Below are 13,437 nucleotides of genomic sequence, written 5' to 3'. Positions count from 1 at the left end.
TTGGAAAATCTGTTTTCTAGTATTTCTCATGATTTCACTATTTATAAGCAAATTTACCAAATGTAATTTTATTCATGTCGATGAAAATAATCCATAACCAATCTATAAATGAAAATTTGGGTGAGTTTATTCTGAGCTTAAATCTGAGGATTATAACCTGGGGCCTTTCTTCCCAAAGGAAGAAAGGGCACCAAAGAAGTGGGGTGCACAGACTGGTTATATACCCCCAGAGAGGATGTTTCACATAGGATTGAAATGTCCCTTTTACAATAGTCGAGAGACTGCTCTGTCGGCACAGCGACTTATGGAAATAGCAGGTAGGTCTTCTGTCTCAGTGAACACAGCAGGGTGGCAGTCTGTTGTCTCCAGCTGAGTGGTCACAGGTGAGCTGGGTGGTCAAAGGTGAGTGCAGCAATCAGTTCCTAGCCTAAGGAAAGATGCTTATCCCTAAGGAAATGCTAATGTGGGGGGAAGTTGCACCTTTATCTCAAGGGCCTTTGTTCTGGCCATAGGAAATGTCTCAGCAGATATGCAATGCGTGCTCAATAGCCACAGTCAGGCCCTTTTGGAAAAAACAAAGTCAGGCTGAATTAGGTTTATACCAAAGGGCTTCCTCATATACTCCAGTATATCCTATTGCTTGCCATTTTTATTTGTCATTCAAATTCCTTTGCCAGAAGCTGTGTGGGCTAAAAAGACACATAAGACACAGTGTTTGACCTGTGATCTACTGGGGAGATAGCCCCACAGCAGGAGCAGATGAGGGTTGAATGGGGGGAGCCCGGAGGAAACGCAGCTGTGGGCATGCCAGGTGAAGCTGCCCTGCTCAGTAAGGGACGGGAAAGCTCATCAAAGCAGACAGAACTTGGGTTGGAATTGGAAGGAAGGAATTTAAAGGAATAAAGTGGACATGAAAATATGAGAGAATTTCAGGAGAGAGATTAACAGTGTAAACGAAGATGCTAAGTTTCAATACAAAAAGAGGATTTAATTGGGATTGCCTGTGGCTCTGTCTCTGAGAAGACATATTCAAAGAACTAGTCCAGCATTAAGACTGGAATCTTACAAAGGCTGTCCACAGGGATCTCTCCAATCGGCAATCTTTAGCATCACTTCTTGAAATATCCTTTTCTACATTCCTTGACATCGAATATGTCTCACATATTGCAGCTACAACTAGACTAGGGGTTGGCAAACTTTTTCGGTGAAGGGCCAGATGGTAAACATTTTAGGCTTTGCGGGCCAGAAAGTCTCTGTTGCAACCACTCAACATTGCGCTTGTTGCGGAAAAGCAGCCGTAGACAATCCAGCAATGACAGGTGTGGCTGCGTCCCAAGAGAACTCCACTTACAATAACAGGGGGCAGGCTCGATTGGGCCCCAAGGCCACACCTCGCTTACCCCTGAACAGACTCATCCAACACCCCACAAAGAGGACTCCTCCTCACGACCTAAGTACGTCCTTTTCACTTTTCTCCCTCCCCCTCCCCGTCTACATCCTCCCTCTGTAGTTAAATTTTATCCCTTAGGATGCCAATTCCTGTTCTGTGATAAGAACCGGGGTCAATCACTAGAGAGAAAACAGGAATCCCAGACATGGTGCAGAAATGGACTGTTTCTAACTAGGGAGAGTGCGTCTACCCAAGTGATATTTTAAGAAAATTAGTCTGGCAGCACTGTGTGGGATGGCTTGTCATGGGTGTAACAGAAAGCAAAGAGATGAGTTAGGAGGTTATTGCAAAGAATTTATGCAACGATGTGGAGTCTAAACTAGAACGTCAGCTAGAAAGGAAAAGAAGGGGTTGCTGTGGGACAGTGTGTGATTCAAAGACTAACTGCATTTGACAGCCGATTCGATGCAGGAGAAGGTGTTAGTGCCTACAAACGTAGGTTCTTTCCCTGCCACACAAGAGGGGCCAAACAAAAACTGGAACACCAGGCTTATGGCAAGGAAAGGGTTTTTATTTCTGATGACATCAGCCAGGAGACAAGAGTGAGCCCTCAAATTTGTCTCCTTTCATTTCATCTCCCCAAAAGAGGGGAGGGGACCGGTTTTAAAGGCTTGTGAGGAATGTGGCTGCTCGCAGATGGCGGGGAGTCAGTGGCCTTGCTGCTCGGAGCTTCCCCACCAGCCTGCGATCGGCCTTAGGAGGAGGAGGAGGTGATAAGGAATCCAAGTGGCTGTCCTTGGCCGTCTGTCTCCGAGGCAGATGGTGGATTCCGGAGCCAGGGAGCAAGCAGGAAATGAGTGCTTTGGTTTTAACCCCACATATGCTGGGTTTAATGCAGGGGAACTTATGTTGGGGCCGGCATGAAAGGCAGAGGAAGGAGTCAAAGATAATCAGTAAAAGACTACTAAGACACAGAGGCTGAGTAAGTAGGAAAAGATTTGCATCATTTTTGTCACTTTTTGAGGTCTCCTTCTCCTTGCCCCATAAATGTCAGTATTCCTCAGGTTTCTGTCCTTAGCTCTCTCTTTCTTTTCCTTCTCTTCCATTCCCACTTCATAAGATTTTCCTGGGTGACATGATTCAGAGTCATAGCTTTGACTATGACTTCTCAGCTGATGATTTCCAAATCTGTTACTCTAGCCCAAATGTCTCTGGTGAGCTTCAGACTCATTTATTCAACTCCCAATTCGGTGCTTCCAGGAGGACCCACAGACCCCCAACTCAGGGTCGGGTTTGAGTCAGTAAGTTAGCCTGTTACTGTTTCATGGATGCAGGCAAAAGAAACAAGACTTGCTTCAGAGACGAAGGTCCTTCCTTGTTACTCAGAGCACAGCAAGCAGCATGAGCACCAGCGTGCTGACATCAGTCAGCCTTGCACCCAAGTCCCGCAACGGTGAAACAGAGGCCCAGAGGGATGACTGCAGCAGTGAATTATGTTACAGGAAAGGGACACTGAGCTTGAGTAACCTGCTGTCTCATTGCAAGCAGTGAGCAAGCCTGCTCTTTGTCCTGGAAGGAGTCCCTCAAGGTTACTTGTTGCAAAAACCAGCCTGAAAAATGGCCCAGGTAAGAGCAGTCATGGCCTTGCATTCATAGTACATTCAGGAAGACGTGTAGGAGTGGAAGAAACCTATGGAAGAGTGTCTGTTCCAACAGTCAGGATTTCCAAGACTGAACTCACCGGCTTCTTCCTTGGACCTGCTTTTCTGTTTCCAGTCTTGGTGAAGGGCGCCCAGCTTCTGGAGGCTCCAGGAGCTCCCTGGTTTGTGGCCACGTTACTCCAGTCTCTGCCTCCAGCGTCACATCGCCTCCTCCTCCTCTTCAATCTAACTATCCCTCTGCCTCGCTCTTATAAGGACACTTGTCATAGGATTTAGAGCCCATGTTCGTAAGCCTGGATAAGCACCTTCTCCAAAAATCCTTGACGTAATCACATCATTTGTGATTAGAAGGTAATATTCCGTGGTTTTTGTTTTTTGCTGTCTAAGGAAATATTCACAGGTCCTGGGGTTGGAATGTGGACATATCTTTTTGGCTCAGCCTACCACAGTCACCGAGTTCTCTAAAGGTTCCAGCATAGTCATTTTCACACAAGAAATACAAGTTGAATTTAGGAGTTATCTGCATAGCAGTAGTGGTTAAAGCTATGAACAGTTATGCCAGATTCAAACCCAGGCTGTACGACTCTAAAGTTCATGCTTTTAATCACTAACCAGGGCTATTGCCTTCTTATCCCATTTTTATGTTAGTCGTCAATATACTCAAAAGTCAACAGCTACAGAAGTGAAGCACGAATTCAGTTGCACCAATTTCCCCCACGTCCTTGAGTTATCAAGGGTCTATGGACATAAAAAGCCCTTTGCACGTACCCCATCCACCCAAAAAGATTCCCTCTTCTGAAAAGTCAATGTGGTGCATGGATGCCCTACAACCGAGCAACCAGGAGGCCAAATTCCCTTCCTTGCCAATTCCTTTAGATTTGCAGTTGTTTGCTCAGAGTTTCGGCTCAACAGTCTGCCTGCCCAGTGAGTTCTCCGAGGCGGGTTGGTGCACTCTAATGAGAACCAGCCCTGATGAGGGGCGTTCACAGTCAGCTTCTCATTTCACAGAGAATCTCTGCCTGACAGGCCTAATGAGAACCCGGGAGCATCAATCCTTAAGACTTATGAAGCACTTTATATTTCGTAAGCACTTAGCTAAAATTAATTGTCCAATTAATCTCCAAAGATGATAACCAAATGATTTCTTTTAACAATTATCATTACTTATTAACAGATTAGAAAGCTGATGAAGATATTTTGCATGAGTTTCTACAGAGGAAACTGGAGTTGCTGAGGAACCAACTTCCAGTGGCTTCAAGGTCTCTCAGCGGAAAAGCTGCAGAACCTAAACTCACGGCGGCAAGCGGGGCCCCAGAGGCGGGACGCTGGAATCTGCCCGATCTCCGGGTGTGAAAGTCACGAGGCAACTAAACTCCTCGAGGCGTCTAGTTTTTTGTCAACCACAACACTAGAATTCTGCTGCTGCTTCCCTTGCTGAACTGACAAGGTGTTGAAGTCTTCATGGAAATGAAAATGTTTTCTTCTGGGAATGTCGATTGACTTGCATATTAACCTAATTTGAAATAAATCATAATTGACCAAGAATGTTTTTGAATCATGGATCCCTTAACTGTTGTTTACTATGGAACTGGCTTTGCTGGTGATATGTTGTGGGTGAGCACACAGGATCTGGAGCCGGCTGGCAAGGTTGGAATCTCACTTGCTCCCTGGGTGACTCTGGGTGAGCTACCTGCCTCAGGTTCTTAGTATGGGCCTAGTGATAGCACCTGCCAGATAGTGTCGCTCTGGGGACTGACCGAGTCAACTTAGGTAGAAGCACTTACCCTGGATCCGGGTACATGGTAGGTGCCTAATAAATGATCACATCTACACAGCCCATTAAGGACGTGGGAATTTTGTCACAACAAAAAGAGGACATGAATGTGTCCACCCACATTTCTGTTTCCACTGCCTTAACCAGATGAGTCCTGACCGAGAGTCCAGCAGACTCACTAACCCTCTCACATCCCTCTTCTCTTTCCCCGACCCCTCTGTGTCTGTCTGTCTTCCCCCATCTCTCTGTCTTTCTGTTGCTCTGTCTCCTTCTCTTCTCTCTACCTTCACTTTTCTTTTCATCCCCCTCTTCTTGTGTCCTCGCTGTCCTGGGCAATGAGGAGCCCTACAATTGGCTGGCTCTGCTTGTGGGAACTATTTTGTCTCATGAAGCAGCAGAGAAGAACAACTCGCCCCTTGAAGGTCTCTGACTTCACTTTCCTGCTGAATTGACTGTGTGCCTCCACCCTACTTTTTATATCTGCCTTTCTATCTACTTGCCTGCCTCTGTCTCCACCTCTGCCTCCCTCTCAGAAGCCCTTTGTCTCTTTCTGACTCTCTCCTTGTCTCTTGGTCTGCATGTCTTTCTCTATTTCTCACTGTGTCTATCACTATCTCTTGTTCTGTGTGTCTGTGTGTGTGTGTGAGCGTGTGCATGCGTGTGTCCCTTCAGCTGTGAGAGATGAGCTCCCGGGGCCCTCTGAAGACCTTCTTGTGGGAAAGAAGAGGGCAAAAGGCCTCAGATCCTTTGTGCCTCCTCCTATCTGGGGGTGTGATTGAAAAGACTGTTTTCTCAAACCAGAATAGCTGTCAGTACAACCTGGCAGGCAGTGCCGGGACTCCAAGGAGTCAGGTCCCTCTTGACAACCCCTGAAGTAGCAGGGACTTTAAGCAATGTGTCTCCGAGCAGGTGTCTAAGTAAAGCAGAGATGACGATTTTAATCAAGACAACTTACATGAAAGTTAACTGGGCACATATTCAATGACACACATGATTATGATTGTGCTGCATGGTAATTAAGCATAAATGGTGAGAGGCTCATGGAAATGACTGTAATTAGTATTACTCTTTCACAGCTAAGCCAAATTTCATTTCCCCGGCCTACACTGCTCATTCACCAGCATCTGTAATCAGTGTCAATGTTGATAAATTCTTGATGTCACATTCTATTTAATCATCACATCCCATGAACATACGCAGATCCAGATATGCAGACCCACTTGAATACACACACACACACAGACACACGCACACACACAAAAACAAAGCGTCAGCCAACTCTCTAAAGCAGAGCCAGCCCTCTAAAATGAGGATTCCTTGGTCCCTGGCTCGCTCACCCCCTTCTCTGCGCAGAGCTTTACTCTGCTGCACCCAGGAACCCCCACTCTGTTTCCCTCCTTACTGGCCCCAGAGCGATTGAGATGTCTTTAGAGAGGCTTGACCACTGCCTGAGGCATCCATGACTTCCCTTCTAGTTCTAAGATTCTATTTTAAAAATAATAATGGGGGGTGCAAACACATAGATGAGTAGGTTTCAGTACCTCCATGATCATCACCATCATCTTCATCATCACAAAAAAGATAACTATTGGATTTTAATATACTTTAAATACAATGATGTGTTTTTTACACGTATAATCCCTTTAAATTTTCAGGTATGTTATTCTTCATTTCCCAAATGAGAAAACAGGGGCTTACTGAGGTTAAGTAAGGTCATGGTGCCCAAGGTCATGGAGTAAGTAAGTGGGAAGTCAAGATTCAAATTCTGGGGATTTTCACTTTCAAGTTCATGATGTATAAGCAACTTGTTCTAACCGAATATAAATGATAAGGACAGATATTTCCTTCCCCTCCATCTTAATTTTTTTCACTGGTGACCATGATCTCAGGGCAGATCTGGCTTATTTTTGCAGGAAAGAAGGGGTAACGGGCACTGGATACCTGGCAGGGGTTTTGCTGCCACAAATGGGAGTGAGAAAAGAATGAAGAGGCAGGAGCACAGCCAATGTTGAGAGTTTGTTAAAGCCAAACTTGTTTATCTTCCCTAAGTGACCATGGTGAGCGTTTAGAAAGCTCTAAAGATTTTCAAAGAAGAAATCTGGGCGTTAGAGGTGTGCCCATCCTTTCAGCAGTTGGAGTTAGGGGCAGTTCCTCGAAAGAAGAGCCTTTCACCTCCGCTGGGTTTGCTCTCCACACTCTACAGGCAAAAAATTCTCTGAGTGGCCTGCTCCTAGGCAGTGTCCGCTCAAGGCAAAATTGAGCCATTCACCTGGAAGAAGGCAAAGGAGGGTTTCACGGACACCAACGGGGAGGAGGGGCGGGGCTGCCCTCAGGGCCCGGGTCTGGGTTCCTTTCAAGAGCTCCTCCTCCCCCTGCTCCAGCCTTTGAGTCCGCCTGGAAGCGGACTGCTTCCTTGACCACAGGGAGTGGCCCATGTGAACCCCCGACACGTTCCGAGTGAGACCAATTAAACCCTTCCCTGAGATTCAGCCAGCTGCATGTGGGAGAGGGTCCCTATGGTCTGAGAACCGTAGGGTGTAAGAGATGCTGAGGAACTGAAAAGTTTCCACTGTGGCCCTCCGTGTCCTTGTCCTCTGTAGCCTGCACATGACCTCAGCCCCTCACTGTTCCTCCCACTCCTCTTGGCAAAATCCAAATTGTCCAAATGATGGTTGCTAGTCAGAGTAATTCCTCCCTTCCCTGAGCACCATCTTTGAACAAATCTTCTTGAAACTAGCTGAACTTCAGCTGACCCTGCCTGCTGAAGCCCTATAAAAAATTCCACCCGCCTTCCCAAGTTAGAATGCTCCTTCTCCTGCCGACAGTTTTGAAAAAAGACTTATGCTAATGGTGCTCTTCTTTTTTTCCACAAAAGATATGAGTAAGAGATGCTGAGATGCTAGCAGCCAGTTCACAGCTTGTGAGGAGCCAGCCGGCTGGGAGGATGAAGTTAACATGGGAACAGGTGAAGAGACAAGTGCTGGAGGGCGAGGGAGAGCGAGGCGGAGGCAGAGACGGCAGGCAGGGGTAGCCCACGGTGTTCAATTTTCCATCCTGTTTCTCGAAGGCCAGCGCAACATCGTTATTACCATTTCTTCGTTATATAAGTGAACTAGTTAAAAATGTAGGATCAAAAAAGAAAAAAGGAGGATCACAGCAGTCCTCCAATTTGGCTGTGCAAACATAAGTTTTTAATAACTCTCGACAGAAATAAACTCAATCTAGAGCCTCTTTGCCCAGGAATGAGGGTAAATATTATTTTGCCTTTTTAAGTAGCTCATTCAAATAGTCTTTTCCAGGTAAATGCTCAGTCAGAAACTTGGGGTTCTCCCCTTATCCCTTTCCAAGCCCACTTTTGGGGATGAACCAGGTTGCTGGAGAATCAGGGAGCTAAAAGGTAACTTTAAAAAAATTGTGACTCTCATACAAATATAAAGTGAATATGTGTCACAGATTTTATCTCACTCGTTATTTAATGAGGAAACCAGTAGGAAGTATCAAGTGGTTCAAAGGAGAATCCACAGGAAGAACACGCATAGGAATCAGGAACGCTGAGTTGATTTTACTGACAGATGCAAAACTGGCCTCTTCCATAGGATGGAAACCGATACACCTTCACCTGACAAAGCGCATTTGCATCTCTGAGAATGGGAGTTACTTCCATCACTCTCAGCTTCCCACAAGTTAACTTCAGTCTCTACAGAATTGCAAAATAGTCAAGGACCATGAAAGACACATGCCCCCATAGAATCAGATAATCCTGAAAAGGTCCTTTCTCCAGAGATTTTGCCAAGAATTCTGTCTGCACAGTCTGATCCTCTACACAGGGTCTACAGACTGGCTTAAACAGAAGTGAGATTTGAATAACCGAATTTGAGAAACTTCCTGCCAAACATGACACATAAATTGCTGCCAAACTAAAAATATTTTTCTATTTTCATACAGGCCTGCAATCCGGTTCACAGTCACTGTGACAACCCAGTAACCATCTAAATTTCTAGTTTTCCCCATTAATTTTAATTCAGGCGGGTTATCCAGGCACCTTGGGGAACCCTGTCACAAGCCCTTGGCATCCCACCTTGAGAAGCACGGACAAATGGAGAGCTGTCTCAGAACCCGGGATTTCTGTAAGAGGAGGGAACAGGTTTAACATTTCAAAATCAGAAAAAACAGAACATCTGAATACGGACTTGTAGCCTCACTTAGGAAAGCTTGCAAATCGTGATGAAAAACTTAAAAACCAGCACCCTTGTTCTCTGGCCCCTGCCTGCCTCGGGGACACCTTGTGCTTTCATTGGGGTATTTCATCCTGACCATGGTAACCGGAAGCATGATGCACGCTTTCTGTTCAGTAAGGGGTCAAGAAGTAAAAATCCTCATGGTCTGGTGGGGCTGCTTCTCAGAGCTGCTGCTGGATTTGTTTTTTCCTCACTGGGAGAAAAAATGGTCAAACAAGGCAAATTGAACACCTCACAAGCAGGTGGAAGATCAGACTCTTAGATAGCTTCCCCCTTCACAGTTGTGAGAAAGGTGGAGCCAAGAGCTGAGAGTCAATAACTGCAAAGCCAAGGCCAAGAGAAGGTTCATTGCGAGCTCAGTCGGAGGAGCAGCAGGTAAAATTCTCGATTAAGGGTCTGAAGACTGAGAGGAGTCGCACAGCCGTGGCCTGTTTATTTTGCTTTCCTCTTGGTCTGGGACGGCCCTCTGGGGTTTAAACACCAAAGCTACTGTACCCAGTAGTACAGTGCTAGGCTCATTCTCTCATCCACCTCTTCATTCACATATATACTCAACACACACTGACTGTCATCTTGGTGTTGCTAAGTCCTCTGGTCTGTGTAGTTGCTTTTATATTTAATGTTTAAACAAAAATGGTTTGAGGACCTAGCCTGCACACTGCAGAGAGTTCAGCACCTCTCTCAAGATTTCTGCAGACCCCAAGGTGCTTGACTCTGTGCTCCCTCCTTGCTCAGACTTCCTGGTCCCACTAAACTCAATCCACTTCCCATCCCACTTCCTGTGCTTCTTCTCTTTTCTCCATCCATTGCCACCTGGCAAGGGAAAAACAACACATTTTTCTATGATTTCCTCACCTATGCAAGAAGTTTATGTGTAGCAAACATTTACTGAAGATTGAAATAACTTTTGAAATAGTTTTACGATGCCAAGCGGTACAGAAGACAGTTTAAAATAAAGCATTTCTCTTCTTAAAGCCTCTTCAAAAAAAATATGAAGTAAATGTGGTGAAAGTTGATGAAGTCTAAAACTAGATGGTTACATAGGATTATTTATTCCATTTTTGCTATTTTTATTTAAGTTATAAAGTTTTCATAACAAGAGTTTTTTAAAAAATACACTAGTCATGGGGCCATGGAAGCTATCTTGCCGTCTGTATGAGGGTAAAAGCAGAACTGCCATGATGAAGAGCCTTCAGAATACAGAGATGACCGATGTAGGCCTTTATTTCGTTCTCGCATTATTTCGCTCTTGAGGTGAGTAGCCGGACGGATGAGATGACTCCACATGGTCATGCAGGGATCCGAGCTCCTTCCATCTTGTTTCACCGCCTTCCCCCAGGGCCTTACCCTCAACTGCACCGTCAGAGCTGGGCTGCGGGTAAGTCTCAGTTCCCATTCACAGATGAGACAGAGTGGAAATGCAGGGCAGTCACATTTCTTTCTAAGCAAGTGAACAGAAGTTGCATACATCACTTCCACTCACATACCATAGTCCACGACCACCTGACCACCAAGGTGACTGGGAAATGCAGCCTCTGGCTAGGTGGCCATGTGTCCCGCTAAAGGCTATTCTTCTGGAAGAAAGGAAAAGGCTTCTGGAGCACACCTAGCAGGCCCCACCACACCGTCTCCCTCCCTCCACAGGATCCCCAGCTTCCCTCCACGGGATGGGGTTTCTGTGTTCCCTCAGCCGTGTCTTATTCCAAACTTCCCAATTTCTATGTGATACCTGTTTGTTATGGGCTGAATTGTGTCCTCCCAAAATTCCTATGTTGAAGTCCTGAGCCCCACTACCTCAGAATGTGACTGTATTTGGAGATAGAGTCTTTTTTTTAAGCAGTTTTACTGAGGTACAATTGATATACAAAAAAAACCTGCACATATTTAACGTATATAAGTTGATGGGTTTGAATATATGCATATGTGTGTGAAACCATTGTCACAATCAAGGTAATAAACCTGTCCATCACTTCCAAAAATGTCCGCCTTGTCCTCTCCTTTTGTGTGTGTGTGTGCTAAGAATACTTAACTTGAGGACTGCCCTCTTAACTAATTTCTCAGGGAACATTACGATAGTGTTAATTACAGGCACTATGCTGTACAGCGGATCTCTAGAATTTACTCATCTTTATAACTGAAACTATATACCCATTAAACAACAACTGTCCTTTTCCCCTCCCCCAGCCCCCGGTAACCACCATTCTCCGCTCTGCTTCTATGAGTGTGACTATTTTAGATGCTTTATATAAGTGGGATCATAATGAGATACCGCCTCACACCTGTTAGGATGGCTATCACCAAAAAAACACAAAAGACAAGTGTTGGCAACGATGTGGAGAAATTGAAACCCTGTATGTTGTTGATGGGAATGTAAAATGGTGCAGCTGTTATGGGAAACAGCATGGAGGTTCCCCCCAAAAATAAAAATAGAACTACCATGGGATCCAGCAACCCTACTTCTGGGTATGCACCCAAAAGAACTGATATCAGGATCTCACAGAGATATCTGCTGGCCCATATTCACTAAAGCATTATTCACAATAGTCAAAATATAGAAACAACCTAAAGGTCCACTGAGGCATGAATGCATAAAGGAAACGTGGCACATACACAGAATGGAATTATTCAGCCTGTAAAAAGAAGGAAATCATACCACACGTGACAACCAAATTCCGGTTCATATGGATGAACCCGGAGAACATCATGCTAAGTGACATCAGCCAGACACAGAAGAAGATGGGGTCTTTGAAGGAGTAATTAAGTAAACACGAGGTCACCGCAGTGGGCCCTAATCCAATATTAATGGCGTCCTTATAAGAAAAGGAGAGTAGGACACAGACACACACAAAAGAAAAGCCACGGGAAGACACAGGGAGAAGGTGGCCTCTATGAGCCAAAGAGAGGCCTCAAAAACACCCGCCGCGCCAGCACCCTGACCTCGGACTGCTAACCTCTCCAACGGTGAGAAAGTAGATCTCGGTTGATTAAGGCGCCCAGGCTGCTTTACTCGGGGTGGCAGCCCTGGCAAACGAAACCACCGCTCATTTTAATGCAGAACAGCCTTATTCTCCCCTCCACCGCGCCAGCTCCTGACAGCCCCGCTTGGTAAATCCTTAACCTCATTAAGGCTCTCCTCTGAACAAAGGGCCGTTGTCTCCGGACGTCTGCCCGTGAGCGGCACAGGGTCCCCTCAGAGGCTGGGAAATTCGTTTTTCTTTGAACAAGATCAAACTCTTTGGCGCACCAGTCTCCGTGAGCTGGAAGGTAACAGGAGAAAGGTCTATTCTTCCTTCCTAAGAAACGTCACCTCTTAGGAAGCTGGAAGCGTCTACAGCCAGATTTTCCTTTGTTCGCGTCAAACGGCGGTTTCCGCCTTCCCAGCGTCTCCGCACGCGGTCCTCGGCGGTCCCCTCGGGGTCACGGAGAGCCTCCTGCGCCGGCCCCCGGGCCGCCTTCCAGCGGGGAGACAGGCATTAAAATGTAAGCAGAATACAGTATACACTGCTAATTATAAAAGACCGTAAGGGAAGAAACAGGCACTGTGGCAGGAACAGGGCGGGCGGGATTAGGCCCCACGGTTCCCTGAGGAGGGAACGCCACGCAAACGCGCAGGCCGAGGAGCCAGCAGGCCCGGCGGCACCTCGGGCGGCGCTTCCCGCAGGGCTTCGGGGGCTTTCCGGGGCCATTTTTCTCGGTTCAAAAGAAATGAGGCCCCACGTTGGTGTGGGCCCCGGGCACACGGCGGCGGAGGGAGAAATGAAACCGCTCGGCGCGCTCACGGTCCAGCGGAAAGAGAGAGAAGCCCACGTGAAGCAGCGAAGGCCCGCGGCGGCCGCGGGAAGAGCCGCCGCGGCGGGGAGGCGCTCCTCCGTCTCGGGCAGGGAAGGCTTTGCTGAGGAAATAACATTTGAAGATGTTTTCCCTTCTTTTCCTTTTTTTAAAAAAAGACGGGCAGATATCTTCTCTCGGAGAGCCTGAGGGGAGCCGTGTGGCGTCTGCGGACGGGCGCAGCCGAGGGCGCCGCCGAGCGGCCATCGCGGGGATCCGGTCCTCCGGGAGACGGCGTGTCACTGAGGGTTCTGAGCAGAGGAGGGATGTGCTGGATTTATGTTCTACTGCGCGGAAAATAGTGTATGGGCGGCTGGCGTGGAGGCGGGGAGAGCCCCGGGAGCCTCGCGATGAGCCGGGGCAGGGGCGCGGGTGGGCGGCGTGGGGCTGCTGTGCAGGGGAAGCTGCCGGCTCTCCACACCTTCTGGCGCTGACGCTGGAAGGACTCGTCGAAGGGATGCGTGTAGGATGTGAGTGAGACGGATCCACGATGACTTCGAGGTTTGGCCTGAGTGACTAAAGGATGGAGTCGCCGTGTACGGAGCT

The 13,437-nt window shown here is 47.1% G+C and overlaps 1 long non-coding RNA gene across 2 annotated transcripts; it reads right to left on the bottom strand.

Moving 5' to 3' along the window:
- Positions 1 to 10,109: 10,109 nt before the first annotated feature.
- LOC138921231 (uncharacterized) lies at positions 10,110 to 13,109 on the bottom strand. Of its 2 annotated transcripts, none has more exons than XR_011433649.1 (2): positions 12,001 to 13,109; positions 10,110 to 10,637 (listed from the first exon to the last, which is right to left on the bottom strand). It is a non-coding gene; the product is annotated as an uncharacterized lncRNA (long non-coding RNA). The 2 variants fall into 2 exon arrangements; XR_011433648.1 differs by having other exon boundaries at positions 12,015 to 12,691.
- Positions 13,110 to 13,437: the final 328 nt, after the last annotated feature.

This window comes from Equus caballus, chromosome 28 (assembly GCF_041296265.1).
Source record: "Equus caballus isolate H_3958 breed thoroughbred chromosome 28, TB-T2T, whole genome shotgun sequence".
NCBI classification, from domain to species: Eukaryota; Metazoa; Chordata; class Mammalia; order Perissodactyla; family Equidae; genus Equus; species Equus caballus.
This window is presented reverse-complemented; position numbering and strand designations above follow the sequence as displayed.